The sequence below is a fragment of the Monodelphis domestica genome, chromosome 2 (genome assembly GCF_027887165.1).
Source record: "Monodelphis domestica isolate mMonDom1 chromosome 2, mMonDom1.pri, whole genome shotgun sequence".
NCBI classification, from domain to species: Eukaryota; Metazoa; Chordata; class Mammalia; order Didelphimorphia; family Didelphidae; genus Monodelphis; species Monodelphis domestica.
Window position 1 is genome coordinate 367,009,887 of NC_077228.1, and position 10,186 is coordinate 367,020,072.

The window sequence follows — 10,186 nt, forward strand, 5'->3', positions numbered from 1 at the left end:
TCCTGGTTCCAGGTCCAGAGAGATATATACTAAGACACCTTCTTGTTAATTTGCTTCTGTTACCATGAAAAACTTCCAGATATTTCCTTAATCAAAATTTGAATTTCAAATTTAGACTAAATATATTATTTCATATTATTTTAAGCAAACATATTTATTAATTATATATTCCAAAGTGAATAATTTTTTTTAATAATTTGGAGTTTTGGAAGTTTGGAACATAGACTTCTTTTAATAACTTTCCTCATAATTCTAAAATATTTTATTTTAATAGTCTCTATATACACAGCTCTTTACAAACATATGTCTTTCATTGAGCATGCAATATTTTTATCTGAATGCTCCCTGAAAAGTTTAGAAGATGCTGTATTCAAGACTTCTATTATTATTTGCATATGTCAGAACATTATTAATGGTAACTTTACTTTCCTTAGCTAACTTTTAGTATGGTCAATAAACCAGCATGGCATATTAGGGTTTTTTTTTTCTTTTCCAGTTACAATTTTAAATATATCTAATATTTATTTAAATCTTTCCAGTTACAATTTTAATCTAATATTTATTTAAATAATTAATCTAATCTAATTAATCAATTAAATAATTTATTATCAATTAATTAAATAATTAATCCAATATATATTTAAATAATTAATAATTAAACAAATAATTAAATCTAATATTTCTGAACAACTGAACAATAACATGTGACAGGCATTATACTAAGTAAAATTGACACCTATGAGCAAAATAAATGATAACAATTTCCTTCAAAGAGCTATATTAAACATTTAATAAATAAGACCATCCATTCAGTATAACATTGGCAACAATGAATTGAAAATATATATGTATGTTTACGTGGCCTCCTTATCACTAGAGATATTTTTGTAAAAAGTCTTTGAACATGAAAAATTTTCATGGTGCCAATATATTACCTTATGACATCACTCTCATCATTCAGAACTTTCCTACACCATTAAAAAAAACCAAAAACATACATACACACATCATTTAAATATAAATAAAAGAGCAGTTGTCTCAAAAACAGATGAAAAGTCTATTTTCCCACAACTTAAGCCAAGGAAATATATATCAAATCTGTTGCTGCTATGCCACTTTTGGGGAATTATACAACATATTCATTTTACCAAACTGTGTTCCAAAGGACTTAGCTTATTTTATCTTCCCCACAGATTTTTTTGCTCAACCATCTGCCTCCCTCTTTTCTATGTCAGTTGAATTTTTACTATTCCTAATGGAGTCCTGAGAAGGAAGCAAAATCATTTTCTTAATAGACATTCATCTTTAGACTTCAGAAATTCATTCCCCAACCCCTACCCCATATATCTCACCTCAAATACGTTACTTAGAGAATGTAAAGCAGTTGCTGGAAAGTGATTCTTGAGACCAAAGGTAGCAATCATTTATTACTAGTAATTTTAGGATTTTGAGGAGTTATTCTATGGTTCTTTTCACTATTTCTTGACATGCTGACATCCTTCAGGAATCATAAAATGCACATGTATAAAATCCCAATGCAACAGATGCACTTTCCTTAAAGTAGTCAAAGAATCTGTGTCTGAGTTAGATTTATATATATATATATATATATATATATATATATATATATTTATATATATTTTTAGTTAGATTTATATATATATAATATATATAATATATATATATATATTATATATATATATATACCCACACACAGACACACCAGACATAGACATAATAAAAGAAGAAAACCTTGTAGACGTTCACATAAGAATGCAAACCATTAGGCATATTTCTTACAATTTTAATTTCTCTAGGAGCTCTCAGTATTAATCACCTTCACAAAAAATAAAGATATGAACAGAATATGAGGAGAGTTCTTTGTTCATCATGCATTCCTGAAGTTACTCTCATAGTAATATATTTAGATTGACATGAATAAGCCCATTAATTTCATTGAGAATCTTATGGGCATTAGGTTCAGAAAGTAATGTGAACTACTTGACCTGCAAATAGAAAGTACAGGATGCCTCCAGGTTCATTTTTAATAGAGTTTATTCAAATGGTAAAAAAAATAAAATAAAAGTGTTTCTATTCAACCTCAGAGTCATCTCATTTCTCTAAGACATTTTTTCTAAATTAAAATTTAATTTTTCCAAGTCTCTACTCCAGATAGTACTTATTTACATTCACTCATTTATTCTCTTGAATATACATGGAAAAGTAAACTTTCTTATGTGTCATGATCAGGAAATGGGGAGTCATAGTTAATCAAATAATCTGGATAAGAAATGTCAAGTTTTTTAAAGAATTGGAAAATGTTAGTACTGTATAACACCAAATATAACTCATTTCCTTTGTTTGACAGATTCATAAAATTTTATAATTTTAAAGTGCTGTAGGTCCATTGTTATTAATATTATTCATTGTACCATGTGCAAAATCTCACTTTTCCCAAGAAACCTTTTCTAATCTCTCTTAATCCCACATTCTACCTTACATTAATTATCTATTTTTTATCCTGTATATACCTTTTTTTATGTTGTTTTCATGTGTTCTTCATAGGACTGTGAGCTCCTTTATGGCACGAATTGTCTTTTGCCTCTTTTTGCATCTACAACACAAAATAATAGCAGTAGTAATCCTTATGTATAGTTAACTGACTCCTTTTTCTATCTGCATTTAATATCACTGGCATAGACTAATTTAAAGTTTAGTATCTTTCAATAAAGTTGCACATTCTGTGAATAGATATAAAAACATATTTAACTGGAAGCAAAATTAAGAAATAGAATTACTTGTGGAAAATTATATGGTGTATTTAATGACCCTAAACTTTTTTTAAACAATGTTTTAGAATAAGATTTTTTTTCTGGTGATTATTTATTACTATAAATAATGGAAATGCACAATGTCTCTCCACCCCCAAATTATAATTGTAGGTCACACAAAAGTTAGGAAAATATAAATAGTTTAAATAAATATTTTTCAATACATTACTGATGAAGACATGCCCTAGAACAGGTATAATTGTACCACAGATTTAAAAATGGTGGATGAGTTATATGGATGGTCCATGTATTCCCTAGACACCCTTATTACATCATGAAAGAAAAATGTCTATAATTTTGAGTAAACTTTCTATATAGGAAAAGTAATGGATGGATAATAATCAGTGGTGATAGTGGCAATAGCTATCTTAGATATATAGCAAATTTAATGAAGCATTGAAGAATTTTTTGATGTGCAACAGTATAATAAATAGTAAATCTTATAATAATAAAGTGAATCACATTTACACTGAAGGAGAGTTTCATTCTAAGAAATGTTTCAGATAGAACACTTTCTATAGATTTTTGTATTCTGTTCTGGCTCATATGTAGCAATTATCTATATTATTTTATGATTAATTCAATGACAGGTTCTTTTTAATGTCTATAACCAATCTCTTAGCAAATTGTTCTTATCATTTATGTGTAATCATATTTGAATATAAAAACCCACACAAAGAAAAAGTAACTCCAAATTTTCAAGAAAATAAAGAGAAATCTATTGTGTAGCCATCATAGACTGGCACATGTGACAACTACTACTGAAATGTAGTTAATAATTGATTGTGTGATTTCCCCCCTCTTAGAAATACAGTCAACTTAGATTGTCAGCTCCTCGAAACCAGGGATTATTACACTTTCTTTATATGTCCAGTACTTGGCACAATGTCTATAATAGCAGACTCTTTGTAAATGATGGTTGAGTCATTCTTTTATTCTATTTCTTCTATAACTCTACTTTGTATTCTATTTATGTCTACATCTTATATCCTCTAATAACTATAAACTCCTTCAAGAAAGGACTATATTGATTTTCTTCTCTATATTGCCCAGAAATTTAATGTTTCCATATAATTAGTAAGAATTTAACAAATGTTCATTGTATGTATTTGTTAAAGTGATCTTAATATCCCATATCCATGCTTAATCACTTTCATTACTTTCCCAGAAAACTTCAAAATGAAGATTTTGTTAACAGCATCTTATATTTCAGTATTCTTGTAATTTTAAAACTGATACCTAGTTTTACATAATGCAATTATGATTGTGAAGGAACTATCCACTTAGTCAAGAAGAAATGAGGACTCAGGTTTCCTAAGTACCTCTGAGAATTTCAATGATGAAAACAATTAATTTAAGTTGTATTGATATTTCATTTTAGTTAATTCTAACTATTAATTCTTGATATTTTAGACTTAAATTGAGCCATAATGTTCAGTCTGCCTCCACGAATTGAAATCTAATCACTTTTACATGAATCACTTAAATCACAGCTATTTCACAACTACCATCTTTTATGTTCTACTTATTATACTGAAAATTCAGAACATAGATTTCACAAATTTGTAAATATCTACCTGCACTGCCAGTCTATAGTTAGAGCTACCTATACTTGAAACATCTTAGAGTTGGATGGCATTTTAGAGGTGATATAACTAAGTCTCTATCTGTGGTATCTCTTTAGTATCCCTAAGAATTGCTCAGTCAATGTTTTCTCTGTTTTTTTTTAAACCTTTACTTTCTATCTTAGAACCTCTGCTAAGTATTGGCTCCAAAGCAGAAGAATGGTGAGAGCAAGGCAATTTGGGTTAAGTGATTTGCCCAGGGTCATAAAGTTAGAAGTTCCAGAGGTTATATTTGAACTCAGGACCTTCCATCTCCAGGCTTGGCTATCTATCTATTGAGTCACCTAGTTGTTCCCTAGTCATTCTCTCTATTTGAAGAATTCTGGTAATTAATTATGTAATATAGCAACAGAATTCATTAAAAACTTCTGACTTAATTGTAATTTCTTTCTTTTACATAAAAAGGTCATTGAAATTATTAAGAGAACTTAAGCAACTGGTGCAATAGATAATGTGGAGACAATACTGTTAATTTCATGAGTGGGATAACGAAAATAAAATGAACTATGTCTCAGTATGTTTTCCATTACTATGATCAAATGAAAAATTATTTGTGTCCTCAGATTTCTTTATGTCACAAGTGCATAAGGAAATATAGGAGAATCTTAAGAATTTTTGGTGAGCTTAAAACACTTCTTACTCTGTCATCTTACAAACAATCTTGACAATTATTAAAGATAAATCCTGAGAATGGGCAGGTATCATCTCCCATAGATTTCAAATATTAGCCATGCTGAAAGAAAAAGAAAATTTATATATTTTTTGGTTATAGCCATTTCCACTGACAGATTTTTTAATTTAGTTTTTAATTAATAAAATATTTTATTATTACAATTTCATTAAAGATTAAATTGCATAATTGGAAATCAAAAACATCTACCATTTACCATTTATATTATAATTTACAGTTATCACATTTATTCTTTTTTGACAATTATGCTGAGATAGATTATATTATCATCCCCATTATATAGATGAAGAAACCAAGGCTTAAAATGGTTATGTTACTTTCCGGGGTCACTTAGCTAATAAGTGTCTGATGCAAGACTCAGACACAGATCGCCTTGACACCCCATCCAATTTTCTATCCACCCTGCCACCTAGTTTCAAATCAACTTTTAAAATTCCTGGCATAAGTATAAAATATCACCTTTCCAACTGAAATATTTAACCTTAAGTAATATATTGTTTCATATTTTCATCAGTCAAAGAATTCATAGGCAAAATAATAAACATATAATTACATTTACAACATTATTAAAACTGGGAGTTACCAATTATAGATTCCTTGATAGAAAAAATACTTATGCTTTTAGCAATCAACATAACAGTATGCAAAATTATGAAATTTGAATCACTTTGGCTCTTCCTTTAAAGAATGGCAAAATATAGATGCTTCTACAAAATTTACAATATCCAATTTGTGGAATTGAGTTTATTTTCCTATGCTTTTTTATTTGACAATTGGATGTTTGAATGGAAACTACTTTCCTCAAAGCCTGGTATATACAGAATCCCACTTCATTATGGATCCCAGCAATCTTCCTCCTGGTCAGGATGGGATGAGTGTTAGAGGCACCCATTGGAACACTACAGGGTCTTGTATTTTGTTCCTTTCCACACACATTCTCCTCATTTTATGTGTATACCAGGAAAAGGAGAGAATAAGGAATTGAAATTCATTGTACTTGCCAATGCCCAGGATGGTTAGGTCTCCTGTTTCTTGGAACCTATAATATGTGTACCTGCCAAAAAATAATTACATTGAACCATTTTTAAAATGTTGGAAATTTATTTTATTTTATTTCTTAAAATATTCAGCAGTTATCACTGTTCACCTTGTCCATCACTTTATTTAATGGTGCTACATATAATGTTTCCCTTGGATTTTATAGTGACACATAAACATCAGCCAACAACAATAATAATGTTAATAATAACTGGCTAGTATAAGTCAAAATCTTTTGGTTTACTGTTGCATTAGGCAAATAGTATAAGATGATAAAAGAATGAAATTTTTTTACATCTGTTTTCAATTATTACAAGGCAGTAGTTATAACTAAATTCACAATAGAATATCCTTATCCTAAAACACTAGACAGAAACTAAAATCACTTGTGAACCAAAGTTCCCAAGAAGGTAGTGTAAAAAAGGGACTAACTCTCCCCTGCCCATTTTTAGATTTAATCACCAGAAGCTTATACACCTCACTTACACTTGATTGGGGAAGGTCTGGGACCCACATGTGCAATAGTGGGTGACAAATCAGAGTTGACTGACTGCCTTCTGGGCAGTCCTAAGCAAAGCTTTAGCTGTAATTGGTACACATAAATGGAAAGAAGTAACAGGAAGTGATGAAAAAGAATGGTCTTTAAAAATGCCAAGAACTTCCTGTGAAGAGGTCTTTTGCCTTGAACATGATCTTGAAGGAGATCCAGCATGGGACCTCAAACTGCTCTTGGCTTTTTTCCCTTAGAACTACCACATGGGTGAGTGAAAAAAGGCTGACTCCTTTCCTGCATTTTCTGAAGGGGCTAGCTTCAGGAGATGCCTCCACTCTTGAGAAAGGCTTCGTGATGGAAGCCTTTTCTTTATTCATCCTCAAGTACTCATCTCAAAGCTGAGGCCCCTCTGGCTAAGGACTAATTAGCCCTGCCTGGGTTGAGCCAGGGGTTGGAGCAAAATACTTAGTGTGTAGGTTAGATATCTTACCCTATCCTCTCTCTGATTTTCTTACTTTCACTCTTTCTATATTTTATAAATAAATTATTAAAAAATAATTTTGGAATTGATTAAATTCCTGTTGACCCTACCCCTAAATAATCTAGTCTAGCCTTTTAATTTTAATCCCCTTACATTTTCCTTCTTACAGTAGGTTTCCACTTATCATGTATTCTGCTAATTTCCATTACATATGACTGGCACAGCTAGATGCCACCTACCATATTACAAGCTATCAGCCTGGAAACTTTTTTAAAATGACATATTACTAAAAGTTATGACTTTAAAAACCAATTAAAATTGAAATCAACTTGATATCCCCTTTTTTTCTTTGACCTTTGAAGTCCTTGTTATTTACTTTTTTCTTAATGTATAAAATATGTATGTTTAATTACTCAGAGTAATTAAATAATCTGCTTATAGTTATTTCTCAAACACAATTTCCTATTTTACTTCACTGATTTCCATGTTATTGTAACAGATGTCACTTTTAGAATAACACCACAGGGACAATGAATGAACATTTATTATTTTTCTTACAACATCACTTCTTTTAATTATGGTACATGAGAAAATTTTGCAGTACTTCTGGAAATATTGACCAAACAACAATCATTATCTATACCAGTAAATTTAAAGGTGTGCAATGACGTTATTATTAGAAAGTCTCAGAAAGTAAAAAGTAAAAATCTACAAGGCTGAAAGTGACATTTTGTTGTATGGTTGTTTCAGTTATATTCAACTCCTCATGTCCCCAATTGGGGTTTTCTTGATAAAGATACTGGAGGGGTTTCAATTCCCTACTCCAGCTCATTTTAGAGATGAAGAAACTGAGGAAAACTGGGTTCATATTTTTCCCAGGATCATATAGTTACTAAGTATCTGAAGCCAGATTTTAATTCCAGCCTTTCTGATGCCAGATACAGTACAATATCCACTTGATCACCCTGCTACCCTGAAAGCAATCTACTGGGAAGAATAAGACAAGAATAATGCCACAACATAGCATTGTGAATTTAATACATAATATTTTTCCAGGTTACATGTAAATATAACTTTCCAATATTTACTCCCTTATTAATCTCTCATTTAATTTTAAGGATTTCTAATTTGCTACTTCATTAGGGAATTTAAATTCATTTAAATTTCTGCTTTTTAGTTGCATATCCAATTTATTGATTTACTCTTTTTCTGCTTTATTGATGTAAATATTTAGACATTTAAACTGTCCCCTAATTATTGCTTGGTGGCATCTCAAAATTTTTGATATGCTGTCTCTTTGAGATCATTCACTTTAATGAAATTGTTGACTGTTTTTTTATCATTTGTTTTTTGACCTACTCATTCACTTTATTTCAAAATAATTTATTTCCCAATTTATTTTAAATCTTTTTTTTCTCCAACCCTTTGTTTACTGTAATTCTTTTAGCATTATAGTCTAGAAAAAGATCATTTAATATTTATGCTTTTATGCATTTAGTTGTGAGATTTTGTGTCCTTTTATATGATCAACTTTTGTGAAGATGCCATATATAATTGAGAAAAGTATATTTCTTTCTATTTCCATTCAGTTTTTTTTCAGAGGTCTATCAAGCCTAACTTTTCTAAAATACTCTTCACCTACTTATTTTATTTCTTGTTTATTTTTTGGTTTTAAAAACTTAAATTTATTTTAAATATGCTAAAAGTTAAAGAATAAATATACCAATTTTTGTGTGTATATGTATATATAGTATATATGTGTATTATATATATCATGATTTATCATTCAACATATATATCATATGATATAAAAACATGTGGGTCTGTGTGTGTATGTATATATATATATATTTTTTTTTTTCTCTGTACTTGGTGACTGCAAACACTAATTCTCCAGCTCCCTTTATGAAGAGAGTCTTCAAGAGGCAGAATTCATGTATTGTTTATGAAAATGTTTTTCTCCTGGGAAAATGGGAGTGTTTCCAATTGTGAATTATACCATATATGAATATATTATATGACTATAGAGCTGAGGAGAGGATGGAGTACATTATCCAACCTAGCTATATTTTATAGATGAGAAAGGCCAGATTATGGAAATATATATATATATATACATATATGTACATAAGTATATATATATGTATATATATATATATATGCTTTAATTAACTTAAAGTAATATATGAAAGTCATTACCATTGTCATAATTACTACTTTGATGAATGAAGATCTTGAAATTCAGAGAAGTTATTTGACTTATATGTTGGTAAGCAAGTAGTAGTTGTTGACTTCATACACAGGTCTTTGTGATTTTCAAATCAGTCATATTTCTATGGGAGTATGAAAATCTAGTAGAACCCTATAAATATGCCTCCTTTTAATAAATATTTAAATATTATTCAAATAGATGCATATATTATGAGGAAATTTTACTGTTTATCATTTATTTAGGCATGAGTCAACCTATTTTCTTCTAGACAGTGATGGATAGGATATTTTAAATGGAAAAAGAAATGGTCATTTGACTACATCAGACTATCATATTCTAGGATATTGCAATGATCCTAGAAGTATACTATAAGTGATTGTCAAAGCCTTTGTCAGAAATGGCAGAGACTTAATTGATTATTTTTAATTAGTGTTATTCTATCCCGTGGCATGTCTTAGCAAGTCTTCTATTATTTGGATTTTATTTTGATTCCTGTTTTTTTTTTTTCATAAATATCACAACAGAAATCAACCCTATATCCTCCATGTTTTTTAGAGGCAGCTAGGTGGGGTGTATGGGGTGCTCAGGGAGGAGTAATACCTTTGGTATGGAGGGATTGTCGTGCCCTTCTAGGGCAGCTCTCCAGCCACTGACCCTCACCTGACACCCAGCTCTCACTTGTGGCTCCCAGTAGCTGCTAGCATGCGGCAGCGGCCACACCCGGGGCAACGAATTCGACAGGCCGGCTAAACCTTGTGAAGGTAGCCATCGGGTCGATGTCGACCCCTGGTGAACTAGAGCTTTGCTCACCCAGC

General features: G+C 30.3%; 1 pseudogene; it reads left to right on the forward strand.

The window, feature by feature from the left end:
• Positions 1-10,073: 10,073 nt before the first annotated feature.
• LOC100027941 (kinesin-like protein KIF23) overlaps positions 10,074-10,186 on the forward strand; it is a 62,194-nt pseudogene continuing 62,081 nt past the window's right edge.